The sequence below is a fragment of the Pseudopodoces humilis genome, chromosome 6 (genome assembly GCF_049639895.1).
Source record: "Pseudopodoces humilis isolate 2021_Gansu_Grassland_sample_001 chromosome 6, ASM4963989v1, whole genome shotgun sequence".
Taxonomy (NCBI): Eukaryota; Metazoa; Chordata; class Aves; order Passeriformes; family Paridae; genus Pseudopodoces; species Pseudopodoces humilis.
Window position 1 is genome coordinate 12,028,945 of NC_142205.1, and position 18,760 is coordinate 12,047,704.

The 18,760-nt window shown below is 39.1% G+C and overlaps 1 protein-coding gene across 2 annotated transcripts in view; it reads left to right on the top strand.

The window, feature by feature from the left end:
• The first annotated feature begins 3,994 nt into the window (after positions 1-3,994).
• The window catches only part of JAKMIP1 (janus kinase and microtubule interacting protein 1), a 144,514-nt gene continuing 129,748 nt past the window's right edge, over positions 3,995-18,760 (top strand). For both annotated transcript variants that reach the window (XM_088056484.1, XM_088056485.1), the window contains exon 1: positions 3,995-4,129. The gene's annotated coding sequence lies outside the window, so the exon portion shown is untranslated. The remainder of the gene's footprint in view (positions 4,130-18,760) is intronic.

Consider the following 18,760-nt stretch of genomic DNA (forward strand, 5'->3'; position numbering starts at 1 on the left):
AACACAACTTATGATTGTTAAACAACATATTTCAACTCCTAATTGCAGTTTACTTCCTTAGGCTGCTATTTATACCCATGCATGATAATGATTCCCTCTTAAAAGCATGAGTTTGTAACACAAGCTATTTCTGGATATTACACCATCACCCACCTAAGGCAGAACCCATCAACAGGGTTGATCTCCTGTTGGAAAACATCTCCAAGAAGATACACTGCAACTTGTCATATCAGTGTTTTGGCCATTTGTAAAAGATTAGATTCTGACTACGTGTTGTAGGAAGAATTTATACGATACACACATGACTCTTGGCAGCTGTGGGCAGGTTCTGACCTTGGCCAAACCTTACGGTCCCACCTTGCGAGCCGCACACACCAGCACTTCCCTTTTGGTACAGCAGACACATGTCCTATGTTTTGAAATTCAACAGCATAGTAGGTGATCTTATTTTTGGTGTTATGTTGGTGCCACTATCAATTTTGTACACAACTGCACAGCAAGACAGATTCTCTTGGGGTGTGTAAAAGGCACCTCTGCTCCAGGGCCAAGGTAGCCTTGCCAGAGATTCACCCAGAATGCAGAGAGGGAGCACAGGCATCCCATCCCACTTAGCAGCCAGCTCTGAGCAAAACATATCTCAACTACAGAAAATCAGGCCAGCTCTTTCCAGCAAGCTTGAATCTGAAAATAGGGTTTTTTAAAAAAATTTAAATGAATGTTAAAACATGACTGTTTTAAATGAAAATCCACTGCAAGTTTCACAATGCCACAATAACTTAGAAGAATAAACCTCATTCCAATTCAATGACTCCGAATCTCCCAGGCTTTCTGGAAGGAGATGTCTTGAATTCAGCTTTTCTAGAAAAATCATTCCCATAAAAGATCACACCCAAATCCTTTAAAGTGCATAATTATAGTCAGTCAAGTTAAGGTTCCCCCTGAAAGAAATTTTCTCCTCCTCGTCCTGTGCAGTATTAACATTTATAATAATCAGTGCTGTAAGAAGGTTTAAATATAGCCATATATTGTACATAATTGTTGTACTGTTGCTATGCACTATTATATAACTGCCTGCAGATGGCTGCATTTCAATGGGAGAAAAACATACTGTTTGAAAAAACTCCTGTTCTTTGAGTATTTCTGATTTCTAAATAATAATATTGATACTATTAAAATAAAAACAACAATAAAAAAATAATCAATGCATTGCTTTTACATTTACAGCAGCAAATAGTCTGGTCCCCTCTGTGTAAATCAGTTTCAAATGTGCTCTTGGATTTTTTTTTAAATAAAAGAGCATTAAAACTTTAGGCATTACACAAAGAGCTGAAGCTTTAAAAACTTCTCACACTTTGAGTTTTAACTGAACAGGAGGACCACCTCTGTTTACAAGAGATTTTTATTAGGATTAAAAGGCAAATTTAGAGCAAGGTGTCTTCTGCTTCTGATATTCTTCTCCTAGTCTGAAGGCTTAAAGCCCTTTAAAGTGTGAATATCAATATTAAAAATGAATTAACTTTTCAATTATGACCTGTCCTTGAAATTCTATTTTGCTTTCTACTTAATATAGTTACTGCAGCATGAGTGCAATAAAGTCAAAGTGCTTCTAATTCTAAATTGAATAATCGTAAAGTTACCAGAAGGTTTCTAGGGCATTTTTAAATTGTTGCTTTGGTAGGTTTTATTCCTCCTGAACTAAATGAAGAATTTGTATTAATTTGTAAGGAATTCAGAACAGAGCCAAGTATTTTCTTGCTGATGTCACGCCTATTTCTTTTCAGATTCAATACTTCAGTCTGCTTTACTGGTCACTAATAGCAGAGGTAAGAAGCTGGTAACACTGGCCAAACAATCAGTAGTAATAAATCAGCTGATAGCTGGGAAAAATACTTCTCTTCCTTTGCAGACATCTTCTGTATTTCACAGCTTCACACTCTGTTTGTGTTGTTCAGAAGCTTCCCACATCAGCAGGGACACCACAGTTACCAGGATATATCAGGACTGATTTTTGGCTGACCCACTGAATTCCAGTGTGAACTTGGGCTTGACCCAGTAGTTTTCTTCCAGTAAGATACAACATTGCTGTAAATAAACAGGCAAAGAAAAACCAGGCCAGATTATAAATCTTTACTTTCACTTAATATGCCAGTATCTTGGTATTCCATGACCACTAACAGCACTAGTTCTCTGGGGATGGGACCATCTTTATTATAAACCTGAGCAGTGCAGACAGGGCAGTGGATCCTCAGTTTCTAGGTATTAGTGGATATCAAACTCCAGGCTCTCAAAAAGATGCTTTAGGGTTCATGCAGTGATGGTTGCCCTCCAGCTGAATGGAAAAGCAGGTTATAGAGTCATAATTTTGACTCTGTGCAGACAAGATAATCACCTTACTTTTAAATTAAATCAAATTTATGTTAATTAAGAAAAAAAGCTCAAATACTTCTATTAATAAAAAAATACTGAGAAAAAAAGTACTAGCTAAGATATAAATGCTTTCTTCTTTATTTTCAATTACCTCCAAGTGAAAATTGTTTACTAAGAAATATTTTGCATGTAACAACCCTATGCACCAACCCATTACAAGCAAAGCCTGCCTTTTTTCAGAACACAACACTGCATCCTAGCGCAAGACATAACTCTAATATAATGCCATGCATATATTATTTAAGCTAAAATTTCTCTCCCTGACCAGGGCCAGAACTAAGGCCCCAGATTCCTACTCTTATGAAGAACAGTTAGACAGCAGCTAAAGCATAACAAGCTGCTTATTCTGGTTTTTCATTAATCCAGACTTGGAACACAGCCACCAGTAAATGTGTTGGCATTTTTTAAAAGCCTTAGTATCAAACATTTATACCTGAATTTTTCTTAGAAAATGTAACAAATTAACTATATGAAGTAATTAACACCTACTGGGACATTCCATTTGTATTGATTTTAAAATCAAAAGCAGCATTTTCTCTACAGAGAAGGAACTTTTGAGTTATGCTGGACACAAGAATTCCTTAGGTCCTGTTTGAAATGCCTCCCTTTGGAAAGAGATTTAAGTCTTGCTTCACACTGCTCAGCAATGCATATTCCCTTTCTCAAAAGGTGTTTCTATTTAATTGCCTTGACTGTTAAAATGTGCATTCCAATTTGTATTTTAGTCATTCAGTGTGGCCATCAATAGAGTTACCGTTATCTGCAGTACTGAAGTGTTCCCTTTCCAAATTTCTGTGCCTGTGATGCTGCCCTGAGATGTCTCTCTGCTGAGGTCCATCAACCTACTTCTTTGAACATGTTCTGAGGCTGATGCTTTCTTGTTTATTTCTTGATGTCCCTTGTATATTGTGCTTCCTGTTTCAAATCTATTTTCCCATAGCCATATTGTCCTTTGAAACTAAGTACAAATTTAGCGCTGCAGCACCACCAACAGCAGAACAAATGGAGTGGTAAACTTGTTTATTTTCTCCTTGTTTCGGGGCCAATTTACACAAACACTGTAGAAGTGAGCCAACATAACACTGAGCCAGTTATCACGACCATTCCCACTCCCTGATGTCTTGATACTTGGCTCACAGAAACACATTTCTGCTGCTTTCTCTGGGTCATCGCTGAATCTGGATCAACAGAAATATAACCACGAACAGCGTTTTACTAAAGGTGCGTTCACAGCCGGTCTACATCAGCACAGAGGAGTCAGCAAAGCCTGGGCCCGGGAACTTCAAGCTGATATTCTCCTTCATTCTGACAAAAGAACGAGGTTTTAAATGGCATCAGGATTTACACGCGTCCGGCAGCTGAGCTGATCTGACAACTCCGTGTCTAATTCTTGCGTGACATAAAAAATTAAATGGATCCATCCTCCTCGGCCCTCTGTGCCGGACGTGCCCGCACCTGCTGAAGCGGGGACGGAGCAGCGGGGCGGCGGCGGGAGCGGGGCGGGGCCGCGGGAGGCCCGGCCGCCGCCGCCCCCGAGGGCGGGCCGCCGGTGGCAGCTGGGGGGGGGCCCGGCGCCGGCAGCGAGGGGCGGCTGCCGGGCGGTGCTTCGCCGCTCCGTCCGCATCGCGCCGGCGGATCCCCCCGGGCAAGGAGCGGGCAAGGGCTTGGCCGGGCCCTGCCGCCGTCGCCGGCCGCGGAGTGGGTGAGTGGCGGCGGCGGGAGGCACGAGGGGGTGATGCGGGGGCGGCGCGGGCACGGGGCTGCGGGGGAGGGAGGACTGAGGATGGAAGGGAGGATGCTGCCGCGCCCGGAGACTTCGGTCGTGCGAGGTGCCTAAGGGAAAAAAGTGCATCCCGGGGCGGGGCGAGGCTGTGCCCCTCTCCGCTCGCCCGTCTGTGCCGGTGACCCGACGGGCGAGGAAGCCTCGGGAAGGGCGGTCGGTCCTTGGCGGGGCAGGGGCTGCCTGTCCCCAGGCGGGCGAGGCGGCTCCCGCCCGCCGAGGGGACCCGTTCGGCCGGACCCCGCCGGCCCCCGCCCTCCCGCAACTCCCCCGCAGCCATCAGCGGGCCGGGCCGCGGAGGGGCCGGGAGAGCTCCGGGGGGGATCCCTGTGCTCCCCCATCCCCGCCGGTACCCGCGGCAGCGCGGGATGACGGTCCGGAGCATCCCGGCCCCGCAGGGCTCTGCCGGCCGCCCCCCTCCCGGGCTGTACCTGCGGTGCCGGGGGTCCCCGGGGCAGCCTCCGGGGCTGGCACCTGCTCCTGCGAGCCGGGTCCTGCTGGCAGGGGTGTTCTGGGAGTAAACCCGAGGCCTGCCCTTGGAGGGCTGGCAGGATGAGGCCTTTATTATTTTTTTTTTTGCAGGGTGCAGGCTGGCTGATATTTACATAATATCTCCACTTAAATGTGACCTCGTCCCTAATTGGAGGCTTCCTTTCCATTTTCTATGGCAACACTACAGAACAGATCACTCCAGGGGGCTGGATCAGAGGAGTATCTGCACACACTATAATTTTTCTCCCTTGGTTCCCCATCAAGTCTGGTTTGTTCTAGTGAATGGATGAGATTTTAAAAAAAAGTTCTTTCTATCAGCCCTTAAAGCAGTGGCTAGGCCTGCAAGTCACTGCAGATTTGCAGGATCTCTAAATTAGAGGATGAACACAGGCTTAACTAACAAGCAAGAATTATTTTTGTTAGGTATTTATGTATTTACTAGCCTGCCTGATGACTTCCATGCAGCACACTGCCTAATCAAACAATTATAAGAAGTGATGTTAATTATAACTGACTGTATTTATTTATTTTAAAATTAACAGAATTATTAGAAGAAGAGAGAAAATAAATTCTAGCAAATTTTATAAGGGGGAAGGAATTGAGACCCACTTCATTCAGAGATTCCTTTTGCTCCATGAGATCCCTGCCCTATGCTTCGAACCCATCATGTATACACAGTAATGTCTCTTCTTACACGGTTGGTCTCACTGACAGTAAGCTTGATGTGCCAATATATTTATGCAGGAGTTGGATTCTGTAACGCTTATTAGGGTCTGCTGTTTTTCATCTCTGTGAGATGCCAGGTTTGGTTTCAGGTTTTATATGGCAAGGGGTGAATATCTTTGTGTTGGTTTCTAAAACCTGCTGAAAATAAATGTTTTGTGATTGTAAGATGCACTAATTCATGATGCATTCGGGCAGGAAGGTTTTCCTAAAGACTTTTAAATTCTGCCTTAATTATCTTTTGAGATGGTGTTTTTGCTCTGCATTGAAAAAACACATTCCTTACTGTTAATAATGCTAAAATTAGTTACTGTGATAAAGAAACTGGGATACTCTGTATGGATTAGAACATTTGTTTTCAGTCTCTGCTCTATTTGTACTTCTTGGTCCACTGGGATGACTGTTTCTTGCACCTGAGGTAGTGTGGGGTCTTCTAAGGTTTGAGTTTTTTGCTTTTGGATGAGTGCACGTAGTTAGGTTGTTAATACGAATCTAATCTTTGAATAGATACACTGGAGATTTAAACAGAAGGGCCAAGAATCTTGGATTTCATGGAAGAGGTGGTTCTTCTTATGGGTGGAGAGACCACTGTTTGGAGAGGTGCTCTGCAAGTTCAAGGTACTGCCCCTAGGACTCCTTCACTGAGTAGCTTGTCTGCTACAGGCTGAGACACAAGTACTGTAAGAGGCCATTGGGGTAGTAGAGATTTGCCTAACATATTGAAGTTCTCCTGCACGTAGATAAAGGCTTTTTATTTCCATTTGCTTTTTGGAAATGCTCTGAGCAATGCTCACTCTCCACTTAAATTAATGTTCCTTTAGTGTCTTAGATTGTCAATACAGGAATGCAAGAGTTGGAAATACCCTCAAAAGAGGCCATGTGTTGAAGTATAAATGAGGTTTGAATTGAAAGAGATGTGCTCTGTTAAAATGTTAATCTCAGGACGCAGTGATGGAGCAGAGGTTCCTCAAGATTCTTCTCTTGGAGGTCCATCTCATTCAAGCTCACATTTTGTTTTCCATAGTTAGTGCATTAATGTGCACATCACCACCTTCATTGCAGTTCATCCTAGCGCTGCTGTCAGTTTCTGCTTTTAAGTATTATTTGTCAGTTCACAAATGTTTATAGTTACTTTCATGTATAAATTTTTTCTAGAAGAACATTTTGGTGAGATTATGATAGAAGATGGGAGATGTAGGAGTAGCAAGTATATGAAGAAAGAAAGGGACCTGGGCTGTGTTTCTGGATAGTGCAAGGCCAGATGGAGGTGGCATAAATACGTGTCAGGGAACAAAAAATACTGAAGAATGTGAGATTAGATTGCCACTTTTCATAAAGCAAGGTTGGTTACATGCTGCCTCTGTGTAAGAGAGTATTTGGACAGGTACCACTGATTATTGTGTCTCTATTTATTAACTTTGAGCCAAAGTTGCTCTGCTATCAAGCAAAGAAAACATCAAACCCTTCCTCATGTCCTTGTCTGTAATCTTGACTTTTTTCTCTCAATTTTCATTAACTGTTCTGCTTCATTTTGAAGGTACAATATTCAGCCTTAATTGCAGCTTTGTGTACTGATATGTACAAACACATTCCACCTCTCTTGTTTTTCATTAAAAAAAGTTCCATATTTAGAACAATTGTTGATTTTAGGGTACTTATTGCAATGTTACTCAGCATTAGTAAGAAAATCAATTTCATGGTCATTGTTTTCTTCACGTTACAATAAAATGTCTTGAGTTAATCATCTCAAAGTGTGGGTTTTTTTCTGTCTTAGGAAGTTTTACTCTTGTATGCAAATTTTGTTACTTCTGTTTAATTTTAAATTTAATTTTAATTTTAATTAAATTTAATTTAATTTTTAATTAAAAATAATTTAAAAATTTTTTCTAAGGTTTTTTAAAATAGCAAACTTTATTAGCTGTAACTTCAGTAATAGGGAAAAATCTATAGTACTTCAATAAAAGTGATACAGATTCCTTGTCGGTGGGGCAAAATGGAAGCACCGTAGTAGTTTAAACTAGTTTTTAATTTATTCTTTTTTCCACAATACTTCCATCCTTTGCATATTACTGTAAATCATAGAATTTTGGCAGATGGAATGCTTTTGTAGGTCTTAGAGATTACTAAAACTTGGTTGGTTACTGCCTTACTTGCAGTATTTAATCTCTTTGTCTTTTAAGAATGGCAGCTGAAGGGAAGCTTCTGCCGTGTGCTGTGGTAGGTGAGGCCTTCCCCTTTTCCTCTCAACACATTCCAAGCTCATAGATCTGGCATTTAATTCCACAGCTACCTCTGAATTTGATGCATTCTTTCTTTACCATACAGGCTCTCAAACACATGCACAAATGCACACAAAGAGCCTGATGTATTTGGGAAGCTCCCACCTGGAGCTGTTAAGTTAGAGAGGAATGGATAAGGAGCTTGATGTACTGAGGAATACAGTGGGAATTTTATTATTTTATTTTTGTTCTGTTAGTTCACAGAAACTTGTAGTCACTCTATCTTGTTCACAATGGGAAATTACAATGAAGACAAATATATAGAGTGGTAATTTCTAATTTATCTTCATATTCTTGGTTTTAAGAGAGGGTTGCCTAATACACATTTTATAAAAATATAAACATACATACACATGAAGTTGTTTTGGTGCTGTCCTGTTAACATGCTGAATAATCCAATAAACTGAAACCAGCTTCTGGAGGAGAAAGTCTTAAATTGAAGCAAAAATCACTTAAATTGTGAAATGTTTAGAAGTAATTAATAGACATTTTTATAGTAGTTATGTCATCCTCAAAAAGCACAGTCAACATTGCTTTGTTTTGACTTTTTTTTTAGTGGAAGTTGGCTGAAGGACATCTTTGCTTTGTTCTGGTAATAAGAGAACTTGGATGTAAATATTAGTAATTGTGTTTCTTGCAGATGTTTTTAAAAACTTATATATTTAATCTGCAAGCTGGCATTCTGTAATCAGTGTAAAATTAAGAGAGAAGCTATTTATATTTAATATATTTGTTGATGTGTTGCTTACTTGTTCCCTGCTAAATTCTGAATGTAGCTACAACTGTAGGAGGATCAAGATGTCTCTCCTAACTCTTTGAAGTTTCTGTTCAGTTTTCTTCTCACTTTTAGCCCATCTTAACACCATGTTGCCCATTTTCTAGCACCCTTCTCATGAAGGGAAATGAGAGCTGTTTCACAAAGTATGTTTTTTCATATTTCCTAGTGCCGTTTAAATTTAACTTGCATTTGACAAGACATTATTATTGAAAGCTTTGAGCTGCCCTTGTGATAGCTGTTACCTTGCCATCCAGGAAGGAAGTGTCTGTAGAGTCACACAACTGCATTTTGCAGTTTCACTTTTGATTTAGTGCTGATGCTAAGCATGTGATGCAGGTGAAATGCTTGGCTTCCTGGTGTAACCTCAATAAATGGTGTCTCTTTGGCTATGGTCAGCATAGTTATCAGCCTTCATTATGGGCACTGTCTGCATATCTGATGACTTTGACTTTGCTGTGCAGGTGAGGAGGTGATTTTTTATTTTTTCCTGTGAGTATAGCATACTAAAATTTAATCCTAATATTATCTATTTATTTTAAGATGAGGTGAGCCAAGTGGCATGTTGGTGTAATTGACACTGAGATGCCGTTACTGTTATTATTATTATTGTTTATATGGTGAGAGTAAGTGTGAGCCATTGCAGAACAATCCTCTTTGCATTCTCCCAAAATTATCTTATTCCTCTTCCTCAACAGTCAGAGCAAGGAACATCGTATCTAACTAAAGTAGACTATTTTACTAAGACTTTCCAAAATGCCACAGATTATGAGGCTGACATTTTATTTTCTATTTCTGTTTTCTATCTAGAACAGTATCCAGCATCTTTATTTACTGCTCTATAATGCTTCTCTTTATGCAAAAAAATGTCCAATATTTTGCATTTCTTCTCACTAGCTCGCATTTGAAGTACCAACCAAAGGTAGAAGCCTTGTTTCCTTGTGAACTGCTAATTCTCTGAACAAGCTTATTATCTATGTTTATAAATACTTGTGGTGATGTGATACATGTCTACCCTGAGTCTAAACAGGACATGTTTCTAGGGTGAAGGTTTTACTTTGTGAGACAGTGGTTCTCATTCTGTTTGAGTCCCTAAGATGCAAGTACTTCTCTGATTTTGGAGTAGCTGCTTCCTGTAGTACTTCCTGCACTATTTGGATGTCCCTATCAGAATGGAGACAGTGTGTTGGGAGATGCTTCTTCTCTAAAGTACTTAGAAATGAGAAGTGAAATCTCAAAAATAGAGCTGTTTTTCAATATCAAGGTGCAAAAAAGCACTTCCACGATGCTTTTACCTTACATTGATGTACTTGAGTCACATCTTGGCATTTCCTGTTGAACAGATCATGGCTCAATCATTTATTGCTAAGCTTGTTGGGTATAGACTATATTATAATTTAGTAATTTAGTGTGGCAGACTTTTATTTCTTATAAAAGAATTAATTATTTTTTCCTCTTGAATCCCTGTCTAGACTCCCTAGTTTTTAAACAAACAAAAAAAAAATTAAAAAAATCTGAAAATACATTTTAACCTACCTTCTTATATTGAAGTTCTTTGAGATGCATTCACTTTGAGAAGACTAAGTGATAACTTACCTGCACTATGGCAAAAGAAAATAATTCAGCTGACCAGTAAGGATGATGGACTTAATACTCACAAAGGCAGACTTCAGCTTCTCTGTGCAGTATAATCCTTCCCAAGATAATCATTCTATTAGCTTTTGCATGGGGCATTGGCCTCTACGACATTGGATGGGAGGGAGGATGGGATGCTGTGCCCAACATTTATTGTCTGTTCTGGTAATTCTGAGTTTTTAGTAAAATGACAAACCCTTACTAAAAACTTTAATTACATTTGCTGTAGCCTGGCTTCCTACGGAAATGAGCCTTAAATGCTTCTGCTGTCTCTGAGTCCCCTATGACTAATTTTTGCATTTGTTCGACAGTTTCAAACTACATATGTGAAATTGTTGAAGTCTTGAAGATAAATCTCCTGCTCCAGAACTTAAGATGTATATGCTTGATTGTGAAGGTTAGATGAGCCTTTTTTGTATTCTTGGTCAAGTTTCACCAATGAATGGTATGAACTTGTATTTTTTTGCAATGAGTCACCTTGAAAAATGAATATTTTTGACTGTTTTGTTCCTACAACTCATTATATCCCTTTGGACTCATTATATTCCTTTATTAATGTTTTCTAGATTGGTTTGGTGGTGGGGTTTTTGTTTGTTTATTTTGGGTTTTGTCTGGCTTTCTTTGGATTTTTTTAATAGATTGCCATCATATGCTGAAATTTCTCAGAATTTTTTTAGATTCTGTATTTGACCAGCCAGGAGGTTGGAGCTATTACTATCTCTTGTAGCAAAACCCCAAAGCTTTCCTGCATTCAGCTAACTGTACCAACCCTGCCTTTATGTCAGTAACAAATACTTTGTTTATATATTATTGCTTGGTTTTTTGTTTGTTTGTTTTTTTTTTTGCTAGTGTCTACTATGTATGAAAGCCTGAAAGATTTTTAATATTTTTTGAACTTTTTTTTCTCCATCTTTTCACCTTTTCCTTTCCTAGATTATATGTAGTCTAAGAAATAGATGCCTGCTTCTGCATCAAAAAGGGAACCATGACCATAGCCATAGTTAGATATATCTCAGCTAGATTTAGTCTGTCTATTTAGTGAGCTATTAGGAATCTAGGTATGAGTAAAAAACTGTGTTTTTTAAAAGTAAAAATTTAAATACTGAGAATTTTGTGTGTACTCAGAAAATACTCCTAGCATTAATATACAGATAAATCTGTTTGTAGAGACAGCCTATCTGATGAATCAGGTAAAATAAAAGATTCCTGCATACTAGCACTTAAACATAATTGCATAATAATAATAAATTATGCTTTACAAGAGGATGTGTTGGAGATGTGTCTCATTTAAATAGTGTTTAAGTTCTAATCACAGTACTTAGTGTACTTACTATATTTATATTGTCCAGGAACTGAGGAAAGGCTAGTCCTTCAAAAAGCACAAAAGCAGCACAGGATTCCAATTATTTGCTGTTTCCTCACACAAAGCAGAGAAGGATCTAAAACCTTTAGAGGGATGTGTTCCCTTATCACTTGAGGTAATAAATACAGTGTATTTCTTAAGATTTAGATCTATAAAATCAGTAAAGCAGAGCTGTAAATATAATGATTGTCAGGAATGATAATTCTAAACTGCAGAAAACCCCTCCAATATATACTGCATGTTCACTCTTTCATACCCAGTCCAGTATGTCTAGCCTTTGGATATCTGATGCAAAAATGCATTGCTGCTTCAGCTGCCATAATCAGCTGTAACTTGCATGTCGACTAAGGGAGCTGGAAAAAAATCCATGGTCCTTTACTGGAATGCAGTAATTGCCAGCTCCTTACGGGGAGGTGGGACCAAATGTGTGAATCTATCACAGCATGAAGCTTAGATCTGCAGAATAACTCTCCTGCTCTAGTTATTTCATATACTCTGGAATAACGTCTCTGTTTCTCAAGGAAATTATTTTTATTAGTATATAAATATAGCAGAAGGAAAAATTAAAATGGATGCTATAACTCTGAACTGTCTGTAGGTGAGTAACTATTTCCTTGGTCAGACTTCATGTGAAAACAAGCCTGAAGAAGCTGTATAGGAAGTAGATAAGTCAAGAATGGTGAGAAATATGCAGAAGGAAATGAGTGAGTTAAAAGAATATGCTGCAGAGAAAATAAGAAAGAGTGGGTGTCTCTGTAGGCAGCTTTGTTGATGTCAAAGTGCTACATGTTCTTATTTTGTTGTGCTTTGTCGTGATGGAGGAGTACATGTTCTGCACAGATTAAGCCATGTCATTCTGTTTTCTGATTTTTTTTTTTTTAATGTGGAAGGAATCATTAAGTTTGAGATACATTATTTGAGAATGAAACTGTGCAATGTGAAACTCATATTTTTGGGGGTTTTGAATTACACAAACCATTTTTTCTTTTTCCTGTTTCATATGGCCTGAGATGTGCCCCACCCTGTGGGTGATATAAATGTGTGTCATGGCTTCTCCCTTGCAAAGGCTGCTGATTTTTAAGTAGAAAAATAAGAACCCTCTTGATACTGACTCATTTGATTCTGATCTCAGCTACAGTCTGTATAACAGAGATCCAGCATCCATACATTTATTACCCTTATTGCATGAGTTCAGAATTTACACTGGATGTGAATAACAGCCAGTCTAGGCAGTGAGGTTGACAGTAGGAATTATACTCATTGTGACCCTGACCTCTGTGCATGGGAAGAGCTGCTACAGTTTTTTGGCTTTGATTACTTATATATCATTCTTTAATCAGCAGTAAATAACCTGCAGTGAAATCTAAAGTTTGGATTTTTTTTTCCTCAGCTTTTAGCACAGCCCATGCTGCAGGTGTTTCTGACTGATGAAACCTGCCCTGAAAAGTGGGACTGTAAGTAGGTGCTTGTATGTATTCTAAGGATTTTAGCAGACAAATGTGACTTTGGAACCACAGGAGGAAAACTTCGTGATTGAAGAAGTGCACAGACCTTCTTCTGTGGTACTAACTCTTTATATTAGTATAAAACTAACACAGTGCACTTATGAATTACGGTGTCAATAAATCAAGTTGTATTGTAGTTCTGAGACTCATTGAACCTAGCTGTGAACATCCATGTAACAAAGCTTTGTATCATCTGTACCTGTGTTTTTAGGACTTAGGACCTCAGTTTTGTTTTCAGATCACATGCCAAGCCCTTTTATTTGAATTGCCCTAGAACTTATTTCTTAGCATTTTTCATTAGGCTTCAGTGTTCAGGAGCTCTGTTCTTCATCCACTGATGCATTTGACCTCCAGCTGTGTGTGCTGTCTCTTTGAGTCTGTTCTCTTTGGTGGCAGACCTCAGACCTGGATGAAGTTTTCCAGAAGGTGGAGACAACATGTAGAAGGCTCTTAGATGCACAAGCAATAATTCTGTGTTTGTTTCTGAACTTGGTGTTGTTGACTGATCATGGAGATCTTCTGTGTGCTAACCTGGCAGACCACAGTTCCTGGCTAAGCGTTTTTGCCTGTGTTGGTAATTGCTGTAGACTAGATAAACTGATACTTTGGGTGCAGGACAGGGGGTATATTCTATATTCTAACTGCATCCCAGTCCCTAAGAGGTTTTGGATGACAAGAAATGGCTGTGCCTTTGGAGCAGGGGAATTCTTGCAGTGTTTCTGTCATTGTCGCCAGTGAGATGGCTAAGGCAATAAAGAAGGCAGTGACTGTTGTCCTCAGACTGCTGGTTTATCAGTTCAATACAAGTCTGTGAGCCATCAGCTGGATATTTGGAAGTGACTGTTTGGTGCAAGGCTGCAGTGAGTAGTACAGGTGGTGGGTGCTCCTGCCTACTGAAAAAATGAAGAGTCGATTTTGAGACTGATCTGAGTCTTTCTGAGTAACTCTGTCAGTAATGTGTATCCCTAGAGCTTCCAGGTTTCGTGGAACACATAAGCAGGGAAAATAATGCTTTTGCTTTGGTAGCTCCTACATCATTGTGGAAATCCTCACATATGCATTGGGTGCCAAGGTCTTACCTGTTTTTGGCAAATAAGATTTAACTTTCTCTAAGTAACTTATCAGATTGTCTTAATGTTCTGAGAACTTTGGTGTTAATTTCTGCTGTGGCTTTTAAATCTGTGCTTGGCTCCAGGGTGTTTGGTGGAAATGCTGCATGTCACATGCATTTAGGTGGCTGAAGGTGCTGCATGCAAACACCATCAAACACCATTGGTAGGGGATCATGGCCATTGCTGTCCTTGTTGTAACTTGCTGTGCAAAGGGCATATATGCAACTCCAGAGGAAAAAAGACCTTACTCATTGTCTTTATAAAAGCCACTGTTACAGAGATGAGAAACATTTAATCTTAACATAAATTTGGGAGAGGTGAGAGTCAACCTGATTGTTCTTAATCTGTTGTAGTAAACTGGAGGTCTGTCCTCCACATAGGCTTTATCTGGATATCAACTTAGAGACCTGGGGTACACTGGAGCTCTGTCTTGGGACACTTCTGGGGTAAAACATAAAAGTGTGCTAGACTGGACAAACAAAACATCAAGAGCAGGGGGATTACTTGAAACACATGTTAAAACTCCTGAGCAAGGCTTCTGTGACTATTAATAATTTCTCCTCTATGGAAAACTGCCAAGTAGTTCTAAATTTTTTTCCCTATTTTTTTTAGGTAAGTATTTTCAGTGTGCTCCACTGAGATGTTGTGACTCACTGACAGTAAAAATGATTCCCTTTGGAACCTGGTCCTGCACATGCCCTCACCATTCTCTGACTGCAGATCCCCTGGTTTGTTCCTGGTCTTCCTTGACCACTACTCTCCTTTTGACTTACAGCCAGTTAAACAAGACCAAATGCACTCTAGCTTGACATTCCTCTACAGAGACTTCAGAGTCTCCTGGATTAAGGAGTACTTATTTTTTCAGATATTTTAAAGTATGTCCCAGCACCATTTTCTGTGCTGTATGAAGCTTATAGATCCCATCAGAGCAGTGTTCTGTGTTCTGTGTTTCTCTGGTTAGCTAATATTCTGCTTTGTGGTATCTAGGGTTGTTTGACTCAGGTGAGCAAGATGTTGAGAAATGGTGGCAGAAGACTTAAATGCTGTTTAAATAAACATAAACTAATAAACACCCGAGTCCAAGAAGAATGTTGGAAATGAGTTGCAGGAAATCCTGACTTGTAGAGCTGTAGAGTGGCACAGAAGACTGTCAACCCTTCGTTCTGTCATCTGGGCTTCAAACTAGACTGGGTAGTACCTATGCAGATGTGAAAATGAAGCTTTATCCTGTCCTGGCAAGCAGGTAGGTTCAAAGGCAGCTCTGTGTTGGCAATATCTTTTCTGCATGCTCTTAGTAGTGTTTTTGCTAATACACAGCTTAGAGTAAACTTGCACTGTAGTATGCAATATTGGTCTCAATGGGACTGTCAGGTTAAAAAAAATGTTTTGGTTTTGGCAATTCATAGTTTCAAGCAAATCAATTAAATATCAGAGCTTCACTACTTAAGCAGTTCCATTAAATTTTGTGTTTCTTTCTCTGGTTTTGTAATGGTGAAGTAGACTGCTGTGGTGTTTGTGTTGAAAATAATGTAAACAATCAATTTTTTTTATTGACAAGAAATGAAAGCAAGCACTTCTAAGAACATTGGGTTTCATGGGGGCCTTAACTTGCAGTATGTGGCCAGACTTGCATATTTGAGTGATTTTTTTCCTTGGGTATGCCTGTAGTGATGCTGAGCAATATAGTTCAGAACTGATGTCGATATCACTGCAGCTAGCAAAGAGACAATCTGCCAGCTGGATCAGAATTTGACTCTGCTTCTGTTCCTGAGTATATGTGTGGGGAATAATAGTCTCTGTGCAGAGATTTATTTCATCTTTTAATGCCAAGGGAATATGAATTCCTGCGTCTGTGTTTGGAGTGCTGGCTATGGAAGTATGTCAAGGAGACAAAACTATCATCCTGTTCCTGATAAGGCAGCAAGCAGTGTACTGAAAACTGATGGTTGTTTAGTTACTGTTCTGCCTATCCACATGGCAGGAAAGGAATAAATTCCTTTGTCATCCTTCCGAACAAGATACTGAGCCAGTAGGAAGATGCCACGTTCATAGTGTTAATCTGTAAGTTGGAACTCAGTTTTGCGTTTTCTAACCTGGCTAAAAGTCATTCTATTTTTGATAAGTAGAATTTATATGCTGATGTTTTATGTCACTGTACAATAATCTGCATATTACTGTATACCTGCGTATCTGTATACCTAGATATGCTTCCTCTCTTTTCTTCAGAGCATGATTTCTCACTTACTGAGGTCTTCTTCCTTCTTTATTCATGAAGCACCTAAGCCTCCTGTGTAACTTGAATTTCAGCTCTTTCTGGTATGTGTTTCATTCTGCATTTCCTTTTTACATAATTGCTTCTTTTCTTCCATTAAGATTATCTTTCTTTGTAGGATAGAATATATATTTCAGTCTGCACAGATCATCTTACATTTGTGTAATGCACTTTCATGAATATTCATAATATGTCTTTATCTTATGCATTTGTAATAATAAATGTTAGTAATCAGATTCAAATTAACCTTTATAATGCCAAAGAAATATATTTTATAATAAATTTTACTGATGCTAAGCATGGAATTTATTTTTCTGAATTCAACATGAGCTTTTTACTTAAAGATCTTGTCATGTTGGATGACTAAATTTCCAGAGTATTTACAGTGTTTTTGTTAAATGATTTTTTCTGAATTGCCCTTACATTAAGAAAAGCGACCTTTTCTTCTTTCTTTAAATAGAAAGCTACTTATTTTCTAATTTCTAATTTTTGCTTTTAGTGGGCTTGCTGCTGGCTCACTAATACCTTTTATTTTTCTCTTTGAGTGAGTGCAACCACCCTTCTAAATTTTGAATATATTATAAATACTTTATTCAGAGCTTGAGGCTCAGTCAGCATGCTGAGTCATTGTTTAATGCCAGGTTTTCTACTGTTTGAATTGCTTTCTTCTTGAACATACAGATTAGCTTTCTTGAGCTTGAGAAGAATGCTAAAAATCAGTCTTTCAGTTTATTGAAGTCACATTTATAGAAAATTAACTTTTAGACTTCTTCTCATTCTTTCACCTCTTTATGCAGAATATGATGTACCCAAGGATGTAGGCACTTGTGAGATGGTTCAGTGCCTGGCTCCTTTTCTGCACTTCATCTGAATGACCGGGTCATTGGAGGAGGATTCACATCCCACTCTCTCCCAGAGAGAGCTGCATTAAAATTAATGTAGTTCATGTGAACAACCAAGCCAATGACAAAATTTCTGCTGGATTGAAGGCCATTATTTGTTGTTTTCCTGTCATTAAGTTTTTTATAAAACATTTCAGTAAAATAAATGTAAACTCTTTATCTTTGAGGCACCTCTTCGTTTCCTTTGTGAAGAGCTAAATTAGTGCTAAAAGCACTTCCCACTGGACTTCAGCTTTAGCTTTGCAGGGAAATAATTAGCATTTGAAGCCAAGATACTATGTTTATGGTCTGTTGGCCTTGTTTGGTTTTGGGAATGCCATGTCTCAACACTACTCTACAGTATAGTTGCTCTGCTCTGAATCTTGAAATCTGTGGACCTGATATAATAACAGAGAAAGGCATCCTAGTGCCCCAGAGAAAATGTGATGTTCAGAAACAACATCTCTTTGAACTGCATTTTTAGTGCTTTTCCTGTATATGCAGTATCAGCAGATATAGTGTGGAGGAAGAAACTAGTGACACTGAAATTTGAACTATTTTTATACACATATTTTTTGTGTTGGGATCATTTGTTGAGATGAACTTCAAGTGAAGAACCCTTTAAACCCAATGAAATCTGTAAACAACAGTAACTGAAGCTGTGTAATGCAATGACAAATTGAAAATTTTATTTTTAACTATTTCTTCTCTTTTTACTAGTACTGTTCCTGTCCTTGTTTCTTACATCAGTTTTGAATTTCATGCTGTGCTTGATTTCAAGCAGTAGTATGACTGTTTCTGGCAGGGTGTTTCCAGTAGATGATTTATGTCAGAAAGCATGTTCTGAACAGCTTCATCCTTTTCCCTGCCTCTTTTCCCATCTATAATCTTAATGTGGTGCTCTTCCCATACACCTTTTGTCACTACAGCTGTCTGTCAGCATGCAGGAGTGAACTGAACTGCTTTTAGCATTTCATTAATGGCACTTTTGATCAGCTGGCAGATGTTGCCGCGTGAGTGGCGCTCGCCCTGGCCCCGCTGATCCCCGTGTGCCATATGTGCCTGCCGGGCAGGTGGCGGGAAGCAGGACCCTCAGCTGGGGATGCCCGACTCTGAGAGGGTGCTCTCTGAAAGATGAAGACATTTCTAAGATGGATGAGCAGCCTTGTCAGTAGATTTTCAAGGCAAAAAGAGGCCACTGTGATAATAACTCACTTAATGTATAATTTGAGTCCTGAAGCATCTTTCAGTAACTTCTGCATGTGTTCATTGACTTGTAAATGCAGGCATCTGCTGTCTTTAGTAAATGCTGTAGTGTTGAAGAACTTAGCAATTTTTTTACTTACCTAGTTCCATTGACTACTTATTCCCCTCCCATAGGAATCTCTTATTTAATAACACTGACTATAGTTACATAGCAAATATAACACAAATAAAGAGTCTGTGTTATAAATATAGGCTAAATTAAGCAGATATTTATTTTTAGGTTACTGATTATATTGGTGATTGCCATGTT